General features: G+C 45.2%; 1 pseudogene; it reads left to right on the top strand.

Moving 5' to 3' along the window:
* The first annotated feature begins 5419 nt into the window (after positions 1 to 5419).
* LOC132424175 (Golgi-associated RAB2 interactor protein 4-like) lies at positions 5420 to 7215 on the top strand (annotated as a pseudogene).
* The last annotated feature ends 18874 nt before the right edge of the window (positions 7216 to 26089 follow it).

Below are 26089 nucleotides of genomic sequence, written 5' to 3'. Positions count from 1 at the left end.
TTGCAAACTCAGTTATAATGTCACAGGAAGAAAGCAGAAACAGAGTCCAGCTTCCGAAGGATTAAGATTCTCTGCTCAGTGACTTAGGTCAGGAATTTTTTCTAGGCCGGAAGAGCCAAAGAATATTCCATTTTCCTTTTCTTGTGGTTGAAAACCACAATCAGTGGAGATGCATTTGAAGCCAGGTGATGCCTAGGCTTTAGCATTATTAGATGTTAATGGCATTGTTTCTGTCATGCAGATGTTTGTAGAAATCGGGCCCAGAGCATTTATAGCTGTGAGACAGTCACTCACACTGGCCATGAGGACTCTGGCTACTGTCTGTTTAAATTCTGACGTTTCTGTGAAATCCTCAGAGTGTTTAATCCTACTCAGTAGTATCATTACAATTTTCTGTAAAAGAAGATATTACTTATTTATCCTAGTATTCCTAACCTGTCAATAGAATAAATATTGGAACCAAGACATGGTGAACTTAAGTGTTGTGCTGGTTTGTGTTCTTTTAAATTGGTTGTTTGTTGAGATCTAACCATTTCCCTCCCCTCTCCTTTGGAGATGGTGGTGTAGGGGGTGGTCTCGAGCTTTAAATATTCTGCAGGTGTTGTTCTTTGTTCTCTGGGGTGCCACTAGGTGGGATTTTTGACTTTCAATCCTGTTCCTCAGTCTGTGGTTTCTGATGCTCAGTTTCTCACTGACAAACCCTAGGACACAACAGCAAGCATACCCTTTAGATTGTTTGGTATTAAGATAGAATTTTGGGGGCTTCCCTGGTGGCGCAGTGGTTAAGAATCCGCCTGCCAACGCAGGGGACACGGGTTCGAGCCCTGGTCCAGGAAGATCCCACATGCCATGGAGCAACTAAGCCCGTGCGCCACAACTACTGAGCCCGCGTGCCACAAGTACTGAAGCCTGTGTGCCTAGAGCCCGTGCTCCGCAACAAGAGAAGCCACTGCAATGAGAAGCCTGTGCACCACAATGAAGAGTAGCCCCCGCTCGCCGCAACTAGAGAAAGCCTGTGCAGAGCAACAAAGACCCAACACAGCCAAAAATAAAATAAAATAAATTTATTTTAAAAAGATAGAATTTTTTTGTGTGTGGTACGCGGGCCTCTCCCTGCAGTGGCCTCTCCCGTTGTGGAGCACAGGCTCCGGATGTGCAGGCTCAGCGGCCATGGCTCACGGGCCCAGCCGCTCTGCGGCATGTGGGATATTCCCGGACCAGGGCACGAACCCGCGTCCCCTGCATCAGCAGGCGGACTCTCAACCACTGCGCCACCAGGGAAGCCCAAAAGATAGAATTTTGATATAAAATCTGAATACCTCAACTACCAGTTTCTCTGAATACACAAAAGCCTAAAATGTACACCTGTTGCTCAACTTGAACCTTACAATCTGTCACAGAACTCCTCGTGTTCACTTGAATTACATCTCTTATAAGGTCCAGGTTTGTGTCTCATTGTTGCAAACAGGTATTTCAAATTTGGAAAAGAATGGCAGTGAGGATGGGGAGGAAGAGAGAGTATAACTTTAGACAGGATAGGTGTGATAATTCAAAGAAAACAGTCCACCTAATTTTCTGGAATCTCCAGAGCATATGATTCCTTAGGTCTGGAACAGAACCAGGGTCCCTTGCTCTTTCCCTGTGCACATATGTAACACTCACAGGCTGGGAATAAAAACTGGCTACTCTGCCACCAATGCCATTTTTCAGAGACATCCTCGCTTCCTTGAATGTTCATGCACATGAAGCATGCCTGCTCCTTTGAACTCATGTATAGTTCCTTTAAACTGTCACCTGTGACACAGGCATCCTAATTTTGCTGCTTTAACTACATATCAGGAGCAGTTCCTAACCTGCACAGAGCATCTGGGGGAAGTACCATTTACCACTTCTTTCAGGAGATAATCTATCTTCCTTGTCTTGGTGGAGGGGGATGAATTTCCTTGCACTTACATTCTGGATGAGCCACCAATCAGCCGTTATGAAACTTAAGACAGTTTTAAAGCTGCCATGGACAACAACGAATTAGAGAGGAAGGGGGAAGTGGCGATGGCAAGAAACATTGATCTGAGAAACGCATGTAAATCATCAGTGGAAGTGTAAGTTCTCTTAACAAATGCATTAAAAATAGTTTTCTTTTCTGTAACCAAGTTTATGTTTCCATACTTTAAAAAGAAAGGATTAGGGACTTCCCTCGTGGTGCAGTGGTTAAGAATCCGCCTGCCAATGCAGGGGATACGGGTACAAGCCCTGGTCCGGGAAGAGCCCACATGCGGCGGAGCAACTAAGCCCGTATGCCATAACTACTGAGTCTGTGCTCTAGAGCCCACAAACCACAACTACTGAGCCTGTGCCCCACAACTGCTGAAGCCCGTGCACCTAGAGCCCATGCTCCACAGCAAGAGAAGCCACTGGGATGAGAAGCCTGCGCACCGCAACGAAGAGTAGTCCCCGCTTGCTGCAACTAGAGAAAGCCTGCCAGCAGCAACGAAGACCCAATGCAGCCAAAAACTAAATAAATGAATGAATAAAAAAAAAAAATTAAAAAAAAGAAAGGATTAATAAGTATTTACCATCAATTTGCTTCGTTCATCTACTTTCACGTTCGACAGAGAGGGAAACCGGGGCTCTGAAAGAATAAACTTGGATGGGATCTCTGCCAGAGTCAGACGCCTGGCTTGACAAGGTCTTTTCCTTGGGCCACCACCTGCTGGGGTTGTGATGTCACAGTGGCAGGGCATGGACAGCCCACCCTCCCTCCTGTTCCCGCCCTCATCCTGTCCCCTGGCCTTTCCCTGAGATCTGGCCTGACACCTACTTCAGAATAAAGAGCTGTAAAGGGTTCTGGCCCACGACAGGAGTTCTGGACTTGAAACTTCCACTTTCTGCCAGGAGCTAAAATGCTCTTTTCCATCTTTATCTGAATTTCTCCCACGGGCTTTAAAGAAACCCTGAAACCCAAACCCATACCAAGCTTTTCCTCTCTTCTGCATCCCATACTCTTTGGTTGTGTTCAAACAGTTTCTCCGTGGGGTAAAGTGTTTTCATGGATTTGCCTGAGAAAAAACCTCAGAGGAGGCTGGGTTTCTCCAGTGAGGATCCTTCTGAGTTCTCATGGTGGCTCTAACCCCAGAAGCTTCTCTATTTGTCTTACCGAAAACTGCTGTCAGGAAGGAATTCACACTGAAGCTTAAAGGGTCAGTTGAAACTAATGCCAATAATAGCTGACATTTATTGAGTGAGACAATATACTCAATACTTTACATGCATTATCTCATTTAATCCTCACCGGCAACTGTTATTATCCCCAATTTATAGATGAAGGGGAGAGCTAGGTAGAATGTCCAAGGTCACACAGGTGACCTCTCTAAAGCTGGAAGCTATGTTTTTTAACTATAAAGGTTCTGAACAGGAGTGTGTGTGTGTGTGATTGTGATAAAATTCACCACTGTAATTTTAGGGTGTACAATTCAGTGGCATTCAGTGCATTCACAATACTGTGTAACCATCACCACTACGTAGTTTCAGAATTTTTCATCACCACAAAAGGAAACCCTGTACTAGCCATTCTCTGCTCCCTCCAGCCCTAGGCAACCACTAATCTAATATCTGTCTCTATGGATTTGCCTCTTATGGCTATTTCCTATAAATAGAATCATACGATATGTGGCCTCTTTCACTGAGTATAATGTTTTCAAAGTTCACCCATGTGGGGACATATATCAGTACTTCATTCCTTTTTATGGCCGAACAATATTCCACTGTATGGAGGGACCACATTTTGCTTATCCAGGCATCTGTTGAGGGACAGGTGTGTGTATTTTAACAGAAAGATGGCCTTTATCCTCAAGGAATGAATCTCTATGGTGGGATTTCAAGCATAACATCAAACTGGAGATAAGAGAGTTGGCAGCAAGGGCCTTTCTCAGAACTTTCAAGTCACAATTCAGAAATCACTTGTTCTGTGACTAGCTCTGTGGGAGTGGCAATGAGGCGGGATGTCTAATGGTACATGCTCCCCACAGGTGTCAAGGCTTCCAAACCACTTCTGCCTGGTAGGGAGGTTACTACAGGATGGCATCTGGCAGGCTCTTGGAATCAAAGCTTACATCTCAGGCTACTCACCCCCCATTTCACTGGGGGAGGACATGTCATAAGAATAACTAGGTTTCCACACACAGGCTGTTGCACAAGCATAAAGGAAGGGAGGATCTGAGTGCTCCCCTGGATAATTCAATCCCCACGTCAGCCCAACTGCTGTCTTGGGTTCTCTCCATAACATATATACACACATAAAATTAATTACGCAACTTCTAATAATGCACCAAATAGGTCTTCTTAAAGGTAGTTAAATCAGTCCAGTTTGAAAACGTTTGGCTGGGCCAAGCTTTCTTTGTGAGGCTAAGTACTGTAGTGGTTCAGAACAAAGGCTTTAGAATCAGGTAGACCTACATTCAAATAGTGCCTCTGCTACCATTAGCTCTGGGAATTTAAACAGGAGATACAACCTCAATTTCTTCACCTATAAACTGGGAACAGTAGTTAACAGTACCAAACTCAGTGCATTCTTACCACCATATGTGAAGAATGCAGCATGGTGCCTAGGAGAAGCAATTTTTAATGTGATTATTAAAAATCACCGTCGTCCTCGTTTACCGAGATTTTATGAGAGGACAGACTAAGGATCGCAACTGCCAACTCTACGTTATTCGATACAATTAAACCATGAGCTTAAATGGTTCAAATTTATCCCATCATCTTACATTCCTATAGATTTCATCCAGTAGCTGAATTTGGGGGAGGAAAAGAAAAAGGACCCACACAAAACTTTCCAGTTGAAGACACTTTTATTTCGGTACGCACCTGAGTCCCTGGCAGGATGGGTCTGTCCTCCGCGGGAGGACATGTCCTCCCCCTCCTTTGAGAGAGGATGGGGGCCCTGCCCTGAGGGGGCAGCTGGGGGATGAGGCAAAGGGCTATGCGACAGTGATAGGTCACAAAGGGCACCAGAGGATAAATAGGCTGTGCCAGGGGGTTAGGCTGAGAAAGTGGTCACTTCTCTCACTAGGACTGAAGTTCACCACAGCCTCTTGGGGAGATAAAAACCCAGAAGCAGAAGTGAGGGGAGGCAGAGGGGGAGCCTACCATACCTCTCTACACACTTGAAAAGATTCAGCCTGGGGTCCAGGCGCCCTACAGCGTCCCCCACTGTGATCATCTGTGCCCCTAACGACACCCCTGCCTCTGGGAGACCCTGAGGCAAAGGTGGGGCCTGTGGGGCAGGCTTGGAAGACCTGCCATAGGGCTACCTGTGTGTGACGAAAGAGCACCGCAGCTCGCTCTTCTGCCAGTGAGGCCGCGGGAGGGAAGAGCCAGGGGCCCACCTTAACCGCGCTGCCTGTCGTGATCAAAGGCAGCCATGAGTGGGGACTCTCTGCTCCCCTATCACACGGCCCAGAGCAGCACCGGGGTGGGCCTGTTCAACACCACCACGGGGAAGCTGCAGCAGCAACTGCGCAAGGGCGAATACCACATATTCAAGGACGCACCGGTATTCGAGAGCGACTTTATCCAGATCACGAAGAGGGGAGACCTGATTGACGTGCACAACTGTGTCTGCATGGTGACCGTGGGCATCACATCCAGCAGCCCCGTCCTCCCACTCCCAGACACCATGCTGCTGGCCCGATGGGCCACCGGCTGTGAAGAGCACGCTGAGCACAGCCAGGCCGCCAAGGGCAAGAGCCACGAGGCTGCAAAGACCTTAGAGCTCACCAGGCTCCTGCCCTTGACGCTCGTGAGCATCTCCACTCACAATCGCGAGAAACAACAGCTGCGCGTGAAGTTTGCCACTGGCCGCTCCTGGTACCTGCAGCTGTGTGCCCCTCTGGACGCGCAGGAAGACCTCTTCACCTCTTGGGAAGAGCTGATTTACCTCCTGCGACCACCAGTGGAGGGTCTCAGCTGCACCTACGCCGTTCCAGCCTGGGACATGATCTGCATGCCTGTGTTCGAGGAGGAGGAGGACGGCAGGAGCCCGGCATTGGAGGATTTCCAAGGAAAGTGGGATCAGGACCAGTTGAGCATCTGCAGCCTCCACACGTGCTCTGAGCTGGCCGGGGCCACGTCCGCAGCTTTTGGTGGGGAGGGGATCCAACTGGACTCCCACAAGCCCGATACCATGCCCGATGTGGCCACTGCAAAAGCAAAACCTACAGTGCTTGACAAAGCGTCAGCATCGCGGGCAACGACAAAGGTGGAGACAGCAGGGGTGGCAGGAGGCACCGCAGCGGGTGCTTTGAGCGTGGCAGTGATCAAGTCTCCTGCCCCTGAAGAGCAGAGCACGGCCACAGCAGCCACAGCCAGCAACGGTCCAGGAGGAAGCAAAGCCAGCATAGCCACTGGGGGCACTGCCAGAACATCCCTGAGGAGCAGGAAAACGGTGCTGCGAACATTTCAGGGTATGCTTGGCAGGTGCCGCGAGCTCTTCAGGGTATGCTTCCAGCACGTCCACCAGCCTCTCCCCAGAGGCCGGCGTGACTGTGGTCGGAGCAGAACCCACCGGCAAGACTGCTGAAGGAAGAGCCGACGAGGAGGACGAGGGGACCCTCGTCTCAACCTTGCCACAGGAAGGCAAAGTGAGTGAACAGGATGGCAGCTCACAGAGGGTGTCCCAGGCCCGCAAGGGAAGAAGGGAGAGAAGGGAGCACTGGGGAAGGACAGAGCTCTTATGAGCCCATCGCTCTGCAGTTCAGTGGAAAGCCACCACAAGGCAGCGGGGAACAAGACCATCCAGAAAGCAGCTGGCCCGTGCTCAGGCGGCCACAGAGCCACTAGAGATGACCAAAAGGACAAAGGCCACGGCAGCCCGGGGGGCAGCGAGCAGGGCACTGCTCACAAAGGCATCAGCCGTGCTCCCATCACCAACGAGTCCAGGACCTCGCACAAATCGGGCAGGAGCTTATCTACAGCGAGTTCAGGTCCCACCACCGAGAGACTCAGCAGGATCAGCTCTTTCTTCAGGAACGTCAGAGCCAGTCTCACTGCAAAGACAGTGGCCTCCTCACGCGATAAATATGTGAGCATCCTGGCGAAGCCAGTGGAAGGGACCCGAATGCAGGCCATCGTAGAGACAGCAGAGAGTTGGGGCTGGAGATCACTGGAGGTGTGACATCTGACACCATGGAGCCAGTGACCGCTGAAGCCCATCAATAGGACCTAGAGCTGGGAGCTGCAAAGGGGACCAGGGCTCAGGGAAATACCCCTGGAGAGCCCATTTCAGCTTCCTCACTGCAATTTCAATAAAAAAACAAACAATCTGAGAATGCATGCAGTGTTTTGTCTGAATTTCTAGGTCCCAAAGCCCAGCCGTAGCCTCACAGTGGATTCTGTGATGTCAGATGTGCCACAGTCTGAGACCCAGTGTCCAGTCAAGGCCAGCCCCACCTCACACACATGCTCCGCGCCAACAGCAGTGCTGCATCTGGCCTCCACTTCTTTCTGGCTTTGCCCCCCAGGGCCATGGCTCAAAGTCAGACTATGGTCTGGGAAGCTCTCCTTCACTATTCCCCTATGCTTTTTATAAACGCTTATTCCCCAGGAAGGTCTGTAAACAAAGCAAGAACAGGACTCATGTCCCCTCGGGCTATTCAGTGGACAGAAATAAGTATTAGCTAGCGATCAGAACCGCAAGCACTCTCATCTAGACTTAGCCGTTCCCTGCCCAGGTATTAGCTCGCAATCAGAACAGCAAGTATTAGCTAGCGTGCCATCGTAAGCATACCACTCGATGACATTTCACAAGATAAGCAACCCCACGAAACTAGCACCTGGCGAAGAATCAGAACATCACTGCAACTCTGGAAGTGCCCCCTTGCAGTCACTCAAGGGTAACCACCACCCTAGCTTCCAACACCATAGATGAATGTTGTTTGCTTTTTCAACTTTACATACTGGAATCACGTAGTATGTACTCTTTGACTCTGGTTTCTTTCCCTTAACATTATATTTATGAGGTTTGTGCATGACTTTCCTGGCGATCGTCCATTTATTTTCACTGCTATGCAGTATTCCAGTGTGTGATGATACTACAACTTATTTTGTTATTGATTTAAGTTATTATCAGTGTTGGGCTATTAAAAATAGTGCTATTATGAACATTTATATACAGATCTGTTGGTAAAAATATACATAAACTTCTGTTCGGCATATATATAGGAATGGAATTGAATATATGCATATGTTCAGCTTCTGATTATACTGCCAAGCTACTTTCCTTCCAAAATGACTATGCAAATAATAATTCCCACCAGGAATGTATTAAAGTCCTGGTTCTTCCACATCCTTGCCAACATTTGATACTGTTTAGCTCTTTCCTTTTAGCCAGTCAGGTGGGATATAATGATTTTTCTCCCTTTTTCATGATAAAAATATACTTAAAAGTATATAGTTGGGCTTACCTGGTGGCACAGCGGTTAAGAGTCCGCCAGCCGATGCAGGGACGTGGGTTCGTGCTCCGGTCCGGGAAGATCCCACATGCCGCGGAGCGGCTGGGCCCGTGAGCCATGGCTGCTGAGCCTTGCGTCCGGAGCCTGCACGTCTGGAGCCTGTTCTCTGCAACGGAAGAGGCCACAACAGTGAGAAGCCTGCGTATGGCCAAAAAAAAAAAAAAAAAAAAAAAAAAAAGGCGCTGAGAGCAGAGGCTGGTGGATGGAAGAGCCTCCTGTCGCCCCGGCTAGCACAGCAGTGAGTCACAGGACTCTCAGTGAGTCACACAGCTCTCCACACCTCAAGGCAAAGCCCTGAAAACTATTAGCAGGCCATTAGTTCTCATTCAAGCCCAGCTGGCACGGAGCAGGCTTTAGTCACCCAGCTGCAGAGCTCACACACTGGGTGCCCATCCCTTGGACCAGCAGCCTCACCTCCTGAAGCCAACGCCCACAGCCGGGTCCAGTCTCAGACCTCCTGCCATTGCCCTGTTTGGGCGAGACTGTGGGGTGGAAGCTCCTAGCTGGTGGGGTCTTTGTCTCACATCCTGTGTACCTCCAGGAACAGGCTCGCCAAAGGAAGGAAGATGGGGTTATTCACTGCTCATTAGGTGCCAGCAGCTCGAACACACCGATGTCATTCAGCCCACCCAGCGGCTCTAGGAGGTGGGTCCTCCTCAGCCCTTTGCAAACGAGGAAGAAGTTGCAACTTCCTTAGACCACCACTTAGAACTTCCTTGGACACTTTTAGAGTTGTCATTTTGAAATTTACCTGCTTCTGATTCAGTGCTGCTTTGCTACCTTGTTGGTCCAGTGGAAATCCTCAAAGCAGGAGCAGCCCTATTTTAAAATAATAAGGTTAGAGCAAGTGACTTTAATCCAGGTCTCTTTAGCTCAAGAGCACAGAGGGGAGTGTGAGGAAAGAGTGAGGCCACAAGGAATTCTTCACTGGGTAAATTTTCCCCAAACCTCACTGACTAAGAGAAATTGACCACTGGATTATGTGCCTTGAAGGAAAGCAAAAATGTTGAAAGCAGACTGTGCAGCTTGTTTAGAGAGCAAGCTCTATCATTTGGTCACCTGCTGATGATAATAGCATTGGCTGAGACCTGACCATATACAACGAAGGCACTTCTGTAGGTAATAAGTTCCAGGAGGGCCCGAATTGAGTATGTCTGTTTCAGCATTTAGCATGGTTTAGCGTCTGAGAGGCCGGTACATTATTGGCATATAGTAGACTTAAAAATGAATATTTGTGGATTGTCTGAATGAGTGGATGGATGTGTGTGATTCATATCCTATTTGCAGGTCCTATGCCCTACAGTGGATTTTCAGTGTCAGGTTGTGAAAGTATTTATGACGGAGATTGGTATTGTTCCCTATCTAATGGATAAAATTACACATCAAAGGACTTTACATTGACATCCCAAAAGCCTCACAGGAATTACTTAACAAAAAAATAAAATTGGATTCTGTATAATTTCTAATTTATAAGCTGGCCACAACACTGGTATTTCAGCCAGTCCTCTGGAAGTTCCGATGACGTCCCCCATGATCACCCAGGCATAATCAGAATGGCTTTAGGATATGGGAGCCAAAATGTTCCTCAGTATTTACTGTTTTGCTAGTCCATTGAAGAAAATGGACTATTGAAAAAATAGCTTCAGACACAATATGGCATTTTATGATTTAGCATGAAATCTGGGAAATATAGAGGTTATCTGAAGCCTGCAATTGTAAAGTTCCCTCTGCTATTGAAGTTATTGTCTTTAAACAAAGATTCTACATCAGTAATGCTATATATATATAATTTTATGATATTCAGGTTACTTTCCTATTCTAAGGAAGTAATTGGTTGGTTGGTATGAGAGATGGTGTGGCTTCCAAAGGTGAAAAGTATTATTTTGTTGTAATTTCCGGCTACCTAAGGATGGGAGAGGCCCAGGACACTGCAGGCAGTATATTATGTGGAGCAGGTTATATTGTGGTTAATTTATGAACTTTTACATGTTTATTTTCTATGCAAGTTTGTGTGCTCCTTTTTGAGTTTTGGTAGATATGTGTTCTGTAACTTTGGAATACTTGGAGTTATATATATATATATAACTTATATATATATATATATATATTTTAACGTAATAGTTAAAGCCGTGGAGAATGTACTAGTCTACCTAGGTTCAAATTCTGGCTTTACCCTGTGACTTCCCTGTGGCTTCCTCTGCTCACCTATTAAAAAGGAGGATAATAAGACTGCTGTGGTGAGTTATATACTAAGTGCTATTTAAGCATTTGCTATAATGATTATGTATACTCGAAGGCAAGGAACTTGCCCCTTGGTCGTCTCTGTATTCCTAGTGCTTAAGAATTCCTAGTGCTTTTCTAGTGCATTGTCTTAGGATAGAGATAGCTCAGTATAGTTCTTCTCACTATAAAGTACTGTTACGTTGAAAGTCTTTGCTTGTGTACTAATAATCTATGACATATCTGCTGAGGACAAGGAAAGGAATAGTTTTAAAACTGCAATGGATAACAAAAGATTGTATGATGTAATGCCTTTATTATGTAATTATAAAACTAACAAATGATCATGGTAGAAAATCCGAAAAACTCCTAGACAAAATAGAGATCAACAAAATTTGCAGTAACCTTCAGAGTGTAGAGTTGTCCATCAATATTAGTGCTTTCACATTTTCCAGGACTTTAAGTAGACTCTGCTTCTTAAGAGTCTATTCATGATATTTTATTTTAATGATGTTTTCATCATGGGGACACACACACACAGAAATCTGTTAAAAAAAAAAAGGCATGTAAATCATTGATGTTTCAGATAGCCACATGAAATAAAGTGAGAAAGGTCAACAAGCTGAAAGAATGTGGAGTAGCATCTCCTTAATTGCTTACATAACTCTGATAATTACCTCTTTGTGCATAAAGTAATTAATGGGGAATCTAATTCAAGAAAAATGTATGAACTTCAAGCCTTCTCAAAGCCAAGTATTTCTTTCCAGAAAAGGTTACTTTCCACGGCCATGTTGCCTTATTACCTGACAGGGAAAGAGTATTGTATGGCAAAGGATCTTCCCGAAGGAGGGTGCTTCCCACACTGATTGTCATAAATGACTTCGGAATTACTGTTGCTGTATTACCAAAATCTTAAACTAGGATATTTTTGACAAATGCGGTCCTTAGTCAATTTTTAGAGCTACAAACTGTCAGATGGCTCTGAAATAACAATTGTCTGGCTATTCTTCAGGGTGATCACAATATGGTAATGACGTTGAGGTATCACTAAAAAGGAGGAAGGTGTGAGTCTTCCTTTGGTTCCAGAGTGAAATGCGAGTTGGAGTTGGAGTTGGAAAAGAGGCCCACAACCAAGTGTTAGAGAAGGAAATGTGAGGTCATTAGTGAAAAACCAGGTTTAAGTTAAGGTGAAGAGGCATGAGGAAATGGTCAACTGTTACAGTATTACAAAGATCATCAAGAAGCATATCCATGAATGTGGTTCGTATTGCAATCTGCTGAAAAAGAGACAGATATCCTGGCCTGGCCTTCATGGAGATTATATTTTATTGATTCTGATAATAGATTATTGTTGAAAAGGGCCTCCTATAAATTATAACCAAGCAAAGGCAGCAAGATAATTTGTTTTTTCTTTATGTATGTGTTTCTCATTCCTACTCACTTCTCTCTTAGGGGAAGAGAAAATCACAAGAAACAAAAATGTCAAATCTCAACTACTCATTTTCAAAATAATTTTTTTTCCAAATTCCAATGGAGGCAATAGGTTAACTGTTAAGGTTTGTAAGGCTCAAAAAGCTAGATTTTTACAAAGTGTAGCCAAATTTTATTCCATAAATAATAGCTTTGGAAAGAATATGTGATGATGCAAAGTTGGAAAAAGCTGGTTTTTCTTCCGTGAATGGCTTCACTGTGTTGGGAGAAGAGGCAGAGAAGAAATCAAAGTAATTAAACATGGGGTGAGTTTTCCTGATAGGGGACTCTAGTGCTTTAAAATAGACTAGATAATCCTAGGGATAATCTGAGGGTAGAACAGACCAATGCCTCATTTCCAGTCTGGTACCCTGGAAGAAAACAGTGTATTTCCTTTGAGGTCTTGAGAGGTTTTTCTTCTGCTTTGTCATGTTTTTGGTTCATTTTGTAATCAACCTTATTAAAGTATCATTTACATACAGTAAAATGCAGACATTTTTAGTCAACGGTTCAGTGACTTTTAATTAATGTATACATTTGTATAACTACCACCCCCATAAAGATCGATAACAATTCTAAAACCCTAAAAAGTTTCCTCCTAGGCTTTTGCAAAAGTATCCCCCGATTCTCCCACCCCAAGGCAACCACGGATCTGTTTTTTATCTTTAGAGATGACTTTTGCCGAGTTTACAATTTCATGTAAGTTGAATAATACAGTAGGTGCCCTTCTGATCTGGCTTCACTTGCTCAGCATATGGTTTTTGAGATTCATTCATGTTGGGATGTTTTAAACCAGGACTTTAGCCTGGGTGGCTGATGTTGTCTGAAGGCACCTATAGGTACATCTGAGTCTCTGGCATTGTCACTGTCTGTTCTTGGCTCAGTATTTCCAACTTTACTAAGAAGCACAAGGTTGAAGTAAGGAAGATCATTGTCAGTATAATGGGGGTGAAGTGGGTTCTGTTATATAATATTCTCAGCATAAATTGACCTGCTTGGAATCATTTTGTTGATAATCGACAAGGATACTCTTCCTCCAAAAACCTTGATACTATAAAACTTCTAAAGGACGCTGTCCTAGGACTCTTTTAATTTTCATGTTTTGGGAAACATTGCTGGAAAATTCAAATGCTCACAACCTGAGAGAAGCAATTATTCACCTGAAGGCTGACTCTGCTAAAGTTGAGTTGTCCGACCTTTACATGCTGATAGAACCCAAATAGCCTTGCAAAACAATGCTCTCTTATTGGATATAAGCATATAGATTGTTTAAGATGGACGTGTATATGCAGTAAAGTGAAAAAACAAAGAATCTTTGAGTTTCCCTTGCTGGTTTTTTTTATTTTTTCATTTAAGTTTCTATAGCGTATGCTAATAGCTCAGGGAAACCTCAGTTTAGTTTTAGGTCCACTCTACGTAAATGTTGAAGTACTCCATACCCACCTTTTTTCTGCCTTCCTTCTTTTCTTCCATCTTTCCTTTCTAACTTCTTATAATCCATTATACTTAATCCTGCATTTGCTGAGGTGGCAATTAGTGTAGGAAAATACTGTGAAATTTTGCTGTTCAGAATGCATGTTGACCAAATTCTATATTGAGAAAAGGTCTGGATTTACCCAGAGTAACCCTTTCTCAGAGTCTATGAATAAATGCCATAGAATCTGGGCTATATATAATATCCTGACAGGTATGTAGAACTCATAGCAATTGCCCTAAAGAGCTTACCTAGCGTAGATGCATATGAATGCATTTAATAATTGCTTAATTGGCAGCAGTGCCAACATACACAGTCTGTTTGGTTTTATATCATTCTCATTACCTGCTGATTACCACTGTATACATCGCTAATGGCGTGGTTTCTATGGCTTGTGAATTTCACGGCCAAATAATATGTAATTTATTGCACACTTCAGTGTAGAAGATGGAGACTCCATAACTTTTCGTGTGCTCTTTGCCCCTTTGGAATGTATTACACTGAGATCAGGCAAAGTAATAAATTTATTTCAAATGTGCGTGATAGCTAAACATCAATTAGGACTGATGGGCAATATTTCTTCTTCCAGTAACATAACAGTTTTTAAAGACTAAGCCACTGAACGTGGAGTTACTGAACATGGGACTCAGTTCACTGGGATCCCTTCTTAGAAAAATAAAGGACAACTTGAATTGGATTTGTGTGGCTTATTCAGGTAGTAACTAATCAACTACATCTTGGTGAACTTAATTTGTCACGATCGTTCGGTATTTTATTAACTCTCTTCCACTTCTTCCCCCGACTCTCACGAGAATGGATCATGAGTATCTTAAAACATACTAAGTCGTCTTCCATCCCTGTTAATCTAACTACAAAAGCACACTTTCCTCATCCAATGTAACTTACTGTCTTTTAGAGTGGCTGGGGTTTTAATTCTCTACAAAATTAAAACCAGCAAAGAGAAACATTTTCAAGGAGCCACCACATTGTAGAGCTTTAGAAAGAAGACTTTAGAACTAAGGGCAAATATATCATTTTATAGCTAAAGCACCTGAGGCCTAAAGTAGGAAGGTAACCATCGAGGTCAGGGAAAGGGGTGGAAGATCAGGTTTCAAGCTGAGAAGGAGTCTACAGGGACTCAATCTGAGCAGGTCAAAAACTGAAAGGAGACCACGAATGTTCTGGGAAGGCTGGCATCGGGCCTCCAGTGTGGGATTCAGATGGGGAGTGGACCCGGGGGGAACTGCGTTTCTGCAGTAGGCAGAGAAGTCCACCTCCTCTCCGGAAAGTGCCACTGACATCAGGGAGTTGAGGGGAAAGAGCAATGAATTCCAGTCCACCTGAGAAAGCAGGCCAGTCTGACTAACTCTGAATTTAGGCTTATTTCAGATACTTCTTGAGAAAGAACTTGGACAAGAGCAAGTCCCACGCAGCCTCTTTTAAATCCATGCCCAGTATTTTCTGGTGGAGCTGCTTAAACCCTCCAAGTGACTCCAGTATTTTAATTTCACTCTATATTTAATTCTGACAGTTCTATGATTGATTATTTAATGGGCAAATAAGTAGGGTCACAAAAGAGTGTGAATGTATTTTACAGGATGAGGATGGGCGGAGTGGAGCAGTCTGGAATGGGACACCAATGAAAAGGGATCTTGGTAAATAAGAACGTCTATTAGAAATGGAGAGGAATTCGCAAGGAAATTAGTGCCTGACACCACGCCTTCCTCTCTGCATGTTTAGAAGCTAGGTTCTAATTTTATTTTCATAGGAGATGTCCCTGTGATGAATTGTCTTTTACCTCCACACCATTTAGCACATGGACATATTGTGAAGTTTGTGTGAGAGAAAGTTAAGAATTAGAATTTGTCTTGGCAGGGAGCTATAAACATTTCCTGGAACAATCTAGGGTAGAAGGAAAAGGAAGGTGGAAACAAAGGAGAAAGACAGCTAATGATGCTGGAGTCTCTCGCTGGGATTTGTGGTATCTCTTTTTGAAACTAAGTACAGAAAGTCAGAACTTGACTGTTTCTTGATCATGGTTTGTTTTCATTTTTGCTTTTTCTTGCTCTCTCATCAGTTATTCCAGCCAGTGCTATGTCATTTTCAGTTTCAGTAAGCATGCCTGTCTTGTTTCCATTCGCATTATTCATGCAAACGTTGATTGAACTGATGACCCCGAGTTATCACGGAAACATTAGATACACCAGTGGATACATTTCTTAATTTTAGAAAAAAATTACTGAGTGAAGGTTAAAATAACTCCTCTTAAATTTGTCATTAAAAAAAAACTTCTCCTAACATACAATACCTCATTGCCTGATATGCCAGATAAATGAAGAATTCCTATGTATTCATGAATGCAGGCTAGTCTGTATATTTTTTGGCAGGTATGACCGTTACCGAGGGTAACAGCCTGGTTTGCAGGTCATGTCCTGTCTCCTAGAAAGTTGTAGTTTCTGTTGTCTTTCAGTTGGTCCATTGGATATCAGAGGTGAATTTATAAAACTATACTTCCCTTTACACTTACTATGTTTTGTGTTTTTTTTTTTTACTTGAAGTATAGTTGACAATGTTGTGTTTCAGGTGTACAGCCAAGTGATTCAGATATATATATTTCTTTTTCAGATCCTTTTCCATTATAGGTTATTACAAGGTATTGAATATAGTTGCTTGTGCTATACAGTAGGACCTCGTAGTTTATCTACTTTATATATAATATACACTTACTTTGTGTGATCCAGGCTGGTCAGACCACATGATTATTTTCACTTCTGATATAATTTTTTCAGGTCCAACCTCAAATCTTTGATAAGAAGATATTTTAAAATAAGTTTAGCATGTGTGTGCTCTAAATCCAACAGTAGTTATTAGAGATATGGTTTTGCACTAGGTATTCCTCTCTTTTTTGTTCTTGGCCAACCAATTGAAAATTAGCTTTTATTTTCTGGTTGGTTTGCTAGATGTTTATGCCTATAATAAAAGTCTTAAATTTTGTCTCGTATCTTAAAACACAATCTGAATTAGCAATGGATATTGTGCTACACATAGGGGCTGTGATATATAGTTTCTAACTTCAAAAACATATAGCCTAGAAGGGAACACAGACACATATGCAGCAATTATGGCAACTGCATTTGTTTACTAAGTGAAATAGTACTGAGATGGATAAAGTGCTAGCAAGCCTTGAACAGGCAAATCAGCTTCAAAAACAGATGTGCAGTTCTTTAAAAATCTTTTTAACATTTTTCCAGCTACATGTAGCATATAACTTAGCATAAAAACGGTAGGGGTTTGAGGATATGGGGAGGGGGAAGGGTAAGCTGTGACAAAGTGAGAGAGTGGCATGGACATATATACACTACCAAACGTAAAATAGATAGCTAGTGGGAAGCAGCCGCATAGCACAGGGAGATCAGCTTGTGACCACCTGGATGAGTGGGATAAGGAGGGTGGGAGGGAGACAAAAGAGGGAGGGGTTATGGGGATGTATGTATATGTATAGCTGATTCACTTTGTTATAAAGCAGAAACTAACACACCATTGTAAAGCAATTATACTCCAATAAAGACGTTAAAAATAAATAAAAGAAGACTGACTCATCCAATGAAAAAAAAAAAAGAAATTCTCTCATCCTGGATTCAAGAGAAGGGATGAAGTAAAAGGATGAGGAAGAACAGGAAGAGGAAATGTGAGCGTGGAGCGGGTAGGAGGAAGAGCAGAAGGCAAATAAGTGTATGTGCTTCCCTTGCCATCCCTGACTTTTTTTTTTTTTTTTGGCGCTTCAGGAAAACCCAAAAGCCAGAGAAGAGCACAGAGGTGGTCACCACTGCGTATGAACAAAAAGGTGGAGACAAGAGAATGGTGGTAATCTGCGCAGGCAACTGGAGGATGACCTGAGTGCATCTCGCCAGGGAACGGTCCCTGTTCCATAGAACCCCTGAAGATGCCAGGCTCTTATGTTTGGGGGGGGGGCGCCGGAGGCATCTGTGGGGTCACCACATACATCACTCCTGGAGGTGTTGTTCACATTGTGTTCTTTGCAAAGAGTGTCCCTGGTGAGGTTCAACATCTCCCTCTGCAAGACCCAGCCTTGCCCTCCCAACCCACCAAGGTCAGCAGGCAACATCCCCAGTTAATCACCAGGTGTGGTGAGATATCTGGAGTGGCCCTGGTACCCCCCAGTTCAGGCCTCCTGGGGAAAGGGTGAGGAGGACAGAGGCAACAGGGCTTCTTCTCACGCAAGCAGACAGCTCACCTGGCCCAGCGCTGCTGCATCCCTGTGGGCAGGCGGTAGCCCTGGCATCCGGTAGGGGACACTGCAGGATCCACACCTGGCTGGGATTTGCCCACCCCCTGGGGACCCCGCAGCCTCTGTGGAGCCCCACTGAAGGGCCTGGGTCACCTCATGGCACCATTTCTCAACCTGAGGTTCTATAGATTTTCCATAGATGTGTAGAAGTTGAACACAACACACACAAAAAATGAAGGCAAGTCAAAGCAAAGCTAATTTAGGATGAGTTAAAGGGCCAGGATTCCAAATTAATTATGACCTTAAAATTAAATAACAAATACATCTGGTTTTATTACACTCTGAAAAGCAGTGTCTTCTATAAACTTTTCATGTTGGGATATACCAAAGCTATAAAATTTATGATTCTATGACCACAGCATCAGGATATTTTTAAATTAAAAAGCAGAGGCAAGTTTGGCTGGGGTGTTAAAGAGAGAAAAATGATTATTAGGGGAAAAGGGAACATTGCGGTTCTCTGCCCACTTCCACTGTGCTGGTCTCATGATGGGCCGTGTGGGCTGGAGGGACAGGGTCACTACTCCCACCTGTGTCATCAGACCTCCCACTCCTCACAGCGCCCAGGTGGGAGGGACCCACACTTTTCACCCTGGAGCCCCAGAGCCTCCCCTTTCCTCTGCATCACTTTCACTGTTCAGGGGACCAGTCACTTGAACGCCGCCCGGCCAAATGCCCAGGTTAAATCGCCCCTGTAGGACAGGTCTCTCTGCTACCAGAACACACTTGGCAAAGAGCAGCAAACAGGCCCCAGTGCCCTGGGGATGTGAGCCCTGGGGATGTCAGGGCCCAAAGCCACTTGCAGGGTCTGAGTAGCCCCCTGGGTCCCACACACTGACCCCAGGGAGCCCACCTCCCCACTGACTCCAGTCCCTGCCTTTGTGTGGCAGGTTCTGGTCTGACACCTGTGAAGACTGTGACCTGGAGGCCTCAGCCTGAGACTCAGAGGGGATGGAGCTTGTGCAGCGTCTGGCAGCTTAAATGAGACACGAGGCCAAGGAAGGAGGGCCGCCTCTCTGCTCCCCCTCCGCTCCTGAGTCAGCTAGTGAGTGCCGGTTACTTCCTGTCGGAGCTGTACAGATTTAGCATAAATTTTAGATATATGTCTTACTTTTAACAGATCAAGCAAAATTGATCTCCTCCTTGGTTTATTTTTTAAACATTTCTATGTAAAATAACACACAAGTATAGAAAAGCACCCTCCGCAAAGGGAGGGCTCAGTGAATTACAATGGGCGCTCCACTCTGGGGAGCAGTAGTTTTTCCCTCTGTAAAAGCCCAGATGCTTCTGAGAAGCTCCTCTCAGCTTCCTTACTCTGGCCCCAGACATCCACAGCGGAAATCCCAAAGGGACTGGATTCTCCCAGCCCTCCAGCGCCCTCCACTACTTTCTGATTGTGCTGCCACACTAATTTTGAGTTATTTGTGTGTAAATCACTGCACTTGGAATATACATGGAGTAACTGATTTCATTCTTATAACCGAATAAGTTAGCACTTATTCTTCTCCCCTTCTACAGGGTGCTGCCAGGGTGCTGGGGACGTCCTGTATATTGAACTGGGTGTTGGTAACAGATGTGTTTATATTTACAAGAAACCATAAAGCTCTACGCTTAAGATCTGTGCCCTGTACAATATACACCAAGTAAACTTCAATTAGAAAGAGATGCAAAAAAAATTTCCCCGCAAAACAAACTTCAGGCCCAGGTGGCTTCCTCTGATTTCTACCAAACATTTAAGACAGAAATGATGCCCATCTCCTACACACTCTTCCAGAGAACAGATACAGAGGGAACACACCCACACTGCTTTCATTGGACCAGGAGAATACTGATGTCATACCAGCAGCAGATATTACAGGACAGGAGAAATTACAGGCTAAACACTTCTGAATGTCGATGTCAAAATCCGAAAGCAAATATTAGCAGTCTAAATCTAGAGGTTTTCAGAAAGGAAGGAAACTGGGATTTTCATGGCGGTATTTCCAGTGGTTGATGTGGACAGGATCACTGGGTGTTTGGGTGCTGCCTGGGAACGTGGAGAGAAGGGACAATGCCATTGGGTTAGTGGAATGAACATTTGGTGACAGAGATTAGGAGGGCCTGGGTCATCCTCAGAGACAGTCCTGGGATGGGGTCTCTAGGCTGTGGCTATGGAAGGGTCCCTCTAGGAGGACATGGGCCTCTCTCCTGTGCCACTGCGGGGTCTAGGGATGGATGAGGAGTTTGTAGGGGCTGGATTTTGATGAGGAAGGATGAGCAGGGAAGGTGCGCCCTCAGAGCCAGTGCAGCGACGGCCCCTCCCCAGCCAGGCCGTAGCCCAGGCTACTCAGACAGTTGCTCACATCAACAGTCAGGCGACAGTGGGGCACGCCAGCTTCACCCACTAAACCACCAAGCACAGCCCAGCAGGCCACTGTCCTCATTAATCAGCACTAACTGTGCATCCAGGGCTGGTTGTTGAAGACCAAGCTAATTTGTTAGAGACGTGCCATGTGGGCAACTGGCTTGGAGAGACCAGGGCTCTGAGCCACGTGGAGACAAGCTGACCACTGGTCAGACCACCAGGAGGCTCACCCAGTGTGTGAAGACGCTGAGGGAGGAGGGACGTAGATGGGACCCCCTGATCCTTCAAGGGACCTTCTTTCAGGGTTATTTAACAGCTGTGGGGTCAGGGATCAACATGTAAGGGAGGCAGTGGGTCAGGCATGAGCCTTCCTGTTGGCTCAGACCCCTCCTGTCCTTGGAGCAACCATGGGGCAGGAAGGAGGATTGGGGGGATGGAGGGAGGGGAGCCCTGGGCTCAGGAGTCCAGGGCACCATCTAGAGGATTCAGGGGTTCAGGGATTTCTGTCCCAGGGAACCAACTACATTCCTGTCCCACATTCATCTGTCATCAGCTTTGCGACTCCGGGAAAGTCACTTAAAATCTCAACATTTTAGTGCCATGTACCATAAAATATGGATCACAGCACCTGCCATGAGTTCCCCACGGGGCTGATGTGGGGATCACAGGAGATGATAACAGATACTCTTCACAAGCTCTAAAGCATCACACCCATAACCTTCCCCACTCCCCTGCCCTGTGGCATCCAGGTCCCCTCTCTGGAGGCAGCACTACCACATTTCTTGCTTATTCTTCCAGACATTTAATATTTGAACACTTAGGTAGCACTTATGAAGTAACCATCATTTTTCGTCAGGGTCTACCTGATTTGTTGTATTAAGCTTCATCACGTAATACTAATAAGTGGGCCCTATTAACATTTCCATTATCACAGAACAAGGAACTGAGGACAGAGGGTCTGCATAACTTTCCCAGGTTCATGTGGCTTCTGGTATGATTTGAATCCAGACCATCAGGCACCAGCCCCCACTCTGTCGGTCACTGTGCTGTGCTCCCTTTCTGTATTATCTCACTAAATAAAGTCATGTCCCCGTGCAGTCAGCCTGCTGGCTATTTTAAGTGCACACCACATTGCAACACCCTCTTCTCAGCCCAGCTTCGATTCACTTGACTCCCCTAGACTCCCCTAGGAGGCTGGTGAACAAAGAGAACAGACGTGTGACCTGGGAATGAATTGACACCTCTACATGGTCTTCTCCCAGCAACATATCAATAGTTCTCTCAGTTTTTGTTGTGTTTTCCAGGATCATGACTCGGGTACCAAGAAGAAAAGGAAGATTATAAAGGAATCAAACACAGGATGCACAAGAATATCATCTGCGATCAAGATAATCTGCTGGCCATCTGCAGCGGTGGTTCAGGCACATCAGAATCAGCATCTGGCCAAACAACAGGGTAGGGACACAAATAGCACCCCCACTAACCACTCCATTGAAGGTACTGTGGAAATAATACCAGCAAGTAGATTCAGGAGCAATGGCTGTAGTTTGTACAGCAGAGCCTGGATCTGGCTGAGGGAGGATTGGGCAGGGAAGGTGCCCACTCAGAGCCCGTGCAGCCACTGCCCACTCTTAGCCAGGTCTTAGTCCAAGCTGCTCAGACGACTGGTCAGTTTCTAGTCAGTGAGACCCTGGGGGCCTGTAAACTTCATCTGTTAAGCCACCAAAACACCAGCCCAGTAGACCCTGTTCCCAGCTAATGAATATTAACTGCTCATCATCCAGGTTTGGTCAGTTGAAGATGATGCTAATTCTCTGTGCAACTGTCATGTGGGCAGTTGGTTTGGAATGTCCTGGGTTCTGAGTCAGTTAGGGAGTTAAGTAGACTATTGGTCATTCAGGGTGGTCACCTGACCACCAGGAAGTCTCACTGCAAATCAGCTGCTAGAATCAAGTGCTGAGGGGGAAGGGAGGGGAGATGCACACATATTTGGATACCCTGGTCCATCAGGGGGTCTTCATTTGGGGGAAAGGCATTGTATTTGGGGTCAGGGATTGAAACATAGAGCCAGGAGTTGGGTCCAGATTTGGGCCATTCTCTTGGGCCAGGCACCTCCTCCGAGTACCAGCTGTCTCCCTGCAGCATCCTTGGGGCAGGAGGATGTGGGAAAGGGAGTAAGGAGAGCTCTTGGTTTGTGTATCCAGGGCACGATCTCATGTCCATGTGTTCAGGAATCTCTATCCCCAAGGAATCAACTCCCTCCCCTGCCTCAGACCCATCACTCATCAGTGTTGTGACTCTGGGCAAGCTACTCAGTCTCTCTAAATTTCAGTGCCCTGAACCATAAAATATGGGTCACAGCCCCTACTCTGCCCACCCCACGGTGCATCACAAGAAATAATATTCTTTCCATGAGCTCTAAAACTTCTTACTCATGTCATCAATGTGAAAAAGTAGGCTCTAACCTCCTGTTTGCAGCCTCCTAGGTGCCCTTTCTGGAGACAACCTGCTTATTTTTCCAGGCATTTAATACTTGAACATTTATGTAGGTAGCACTTATGAAGTACCCATCATTTTTCTTCAGGCTTTGTATTTACTAATTTTTAGCCTCAGAACATAATACAAATAAGCAGGTCCAATTAATATTTCCATATCAGGGCACTGCTCACAAAGGCATCAGCCGTGCTCCCATCACCAACGAGTCCAGGACCTCGCACAAATCGGGCAGGAGCTTATCTACAGCGAGTTCAGGTCCCACCACCGAGAGACTCAGCAGGATCAGCTCTTTCTTCAGGAACGTCAGAGCCAGTCTCACTGCAAAGACAGTGGCCTCCTCACGCGATAAATATGTGAGCATCCTGGCGAAGCCAGTGGAAGGGACCCGAATGCAGGCCATCGTAGAGACAGCAGAGAGTTGGGGCTGGAGATCACTGGAGGTGTGACATCTGACACCATGGAGCCAGTGACCGCTGAAGCCCATCAATAGGACCTAGAGCTGGGAGCTGCAAAGGGGACCAGGGCTCAGGGAAATACCCCTGGAGAGCCCATTTCAGCTTCCTCACTGCAATTTCAATAAAAAAAACAAACAATCTGAGAATGCATGCAGTGTTTTGTCTGAATTTCTAGGTCCCAAAGCCCAGCCGTAGCCTCACAGTGGATTCTGTGATGTCAGATGTGCCACAGTCTGACACCCAGTGTCCAGTCAAGGCCAGCCCCACCTCACACACATGCTCCGCGCCAACAGCAGTGCTGCATCTGGCCTCCACTCCTTTCTGGCTTTGCCCCCCAGGGCCATGGCTCAAAGTCAGACTATGGTCTGGGAAGCTCTCCTTCACTATCCCCCTATGCTTTTTATAAACGCTTATTCCCCAGGAAGGTCTGTAAACAAAGCAAGAACAGGACTCATGTCCCCTCGGGCTATTCAGTGGACAGAAATAAGTATTAGCTAGCAATCAGAACCGCAAGCACTCTCATCTAGACTTAGCCGTTCCCTGCCCAGGTATTAGCTCGCAATCAGAACAGCAAGTATTAGCTAGCGTGCCATCGTAAGCATACCACTCGATGACATTTCACAAGATAAGCAACCCCACGAAACTAGCACCTGGCGAAGAATCAGAACATCACTGCAACTCTGGAAGTGCCCCCCTGCAGTCACTCAAGGGTAACCACCACCCTAGCTTCCAACACCATAGATGAATGTTGTTTGCTTTTCAACTTTACATACTGGAATCACGTAGTATGTACTCTTTGACTCTGGTTTCTTTCCCTTAACATTATATTTATGAGGTCTGTGCATGACTTTCCTGGCGATCGTCCATTTATTTTCACTGCTATACAGTATTCCAGTGTGTGATGATACTACAATTTATTTTGTTATTGATTTAAGTTATTATCAGTGTTGGGCTATTAAAAATAGTGCTACTATGAACATTTATATACAGATCTGTTGGTAAAAATATACATAAACTTCTGCTCGGCATATACATAGGAATGGAATTGAATATATGCATATGCTCAGCTTCTGATTATACTGCCAAGCTATTTTCCTTCCAAAATGACTGTGGAAACAATAATTCCCACCAGGAATGTATTAAAGTCCTGGTTGTTCCACATCCTTGCCAACATTTGATACTGTTTAGCTCTTTCCATTTAGCCATTCAGGTGGGATATAGTGACTTTTCTCCCTTTTTCATGATAAAAATATACTGAAAAATATATAATTGGGCTTCCCTGGTGGTGCAGTGGTTGAGAGTCCGCCAGCCGATGCAGGGGACGCGGGTTCGCGGCCTGGTCTGGGAAGTTCCCACATGCCACAGAGTGGCTGGGCCCGTGAGCCATGGCCACTGAGCCTGCGCATCCGGAGCCTGTGCTCCGCAACGAGAGAGGCCACAGCAGGGAGAGGCCCGCGTACTGCAAAAAAAAAAAAAAAAAAAATCAAGTAATCAGCTCAATAGATGCAGAAAAAGCATTTGAAAAAAAATCAATAATCCTTCACGATAAAAATGCCCAGAAAACTAAGAATAGAAGTGAACTTCTTAAACTTGACAGATGGCAATTCTGAAATAAAACTACAGCTAACAACATACTTTATGGTGAAAGATTGAATGATTTCCCCTGAGACAGGGAACAATGAAAAGATAACTGCTCTTAACCCACCAATTAAATGAGCAGGAGTGTGTGTGTGTGTGATTGTGATAAAATTCACCACTGTTTTTTTAGAGTGTACAATTCAGTGGCATTCAGTGCATTCACAATACTGTGTAACCATCACCACTATGTAGTTTCAGAATTTTTCATCACCACAAAAGGAAACCCTGTACTAGCCATTCTCTGCTCCCTCCAGCCCTAGGCAACCACTAATCTAATATCTGTCTCTATGGATTTGCCTCTTATGGCTATTTCCTATAAATAGAATCATACGATATGTGGCCTCTTTCACTGAGTATAATGTTTTCAAAGTTCACCCATGTGGGGACATATATCAGTACATCATTCCTTTTTATGGCCGAACAATATTCCACTGTATGGAGGGACCACATTTTGCTTATCCAGTCATGGGTTGAGGGACAGGTGTGTGTATTTTAACAGAAGGATGGCCTTTATCCTCAAGGAATGAATCTCTATGGTGGGATTTCAAGCATAACATCAAACTGGAGATAAGAGAGTTGGCAGCAAGGGCCTTTCTCAGAACTTTCAAGTCACAATTCAGAAATCACTTGTTCTGTGACTAGCTCTGTGGGAGTGGCAATGAGGCGGGATGTCTAATGGTACATGCTCCCCACAGGTGTCAAGGCTTCCAAACCACTTCTGCCTGGTAGGGAGGTTACTACAGGACGGCATCTGGCAGGCTCTTGGAATCAAAGCTTACATCTCAGGCTACTCACCCCCCATTTCACTGGGGGAGGACATGTCATAAGAATAACTAGGTTTCCACACACAGGCTGTTGCACAAGCATAAAGGAAGGGAGGATCTGAGTGCTCCCCTGGATAATTCAATCCCCACGTCAGCCCAACTGCTGTCTTGGGTTCTCTCCATAACATATATACACACATAAAATTAATTACACAGCTTCTAATAATGCACCAAATAGGTCTTCTTAAAGGCAGTTAAATCAGTCCAGTTTGAAAACGTTTGGCTGGGCCAAGCTTTCTTTGTGAGGCTAAGTACTGTAGTGGTTCAGAACAAAGGCTTTAGAATCAGGTAGACCTACATTCAAATAGTGCCTCTGCTACCATTAGCTCTGGGAATTTAAACAGGAGATACAACC

This window comes from Delphinus delphis, chromosome 1 (genome assembly GCF_949987515.2).
Source record: "Delphinus delphis chromosome 1, mDelDel1.2, whole genome shotgun sequence".
Lineage (NCBI taxonomy): Eukaryota > Metazoa > Chordata > Mammalia > Artiodactyla > Delphinidae > Delphinus > Delphinus delphis.
The sequence above is the reverse complement of the archived record's forward strand: the minus strand, read 5'-3'. Positions and strand labels throughout refer to the sequence as shown.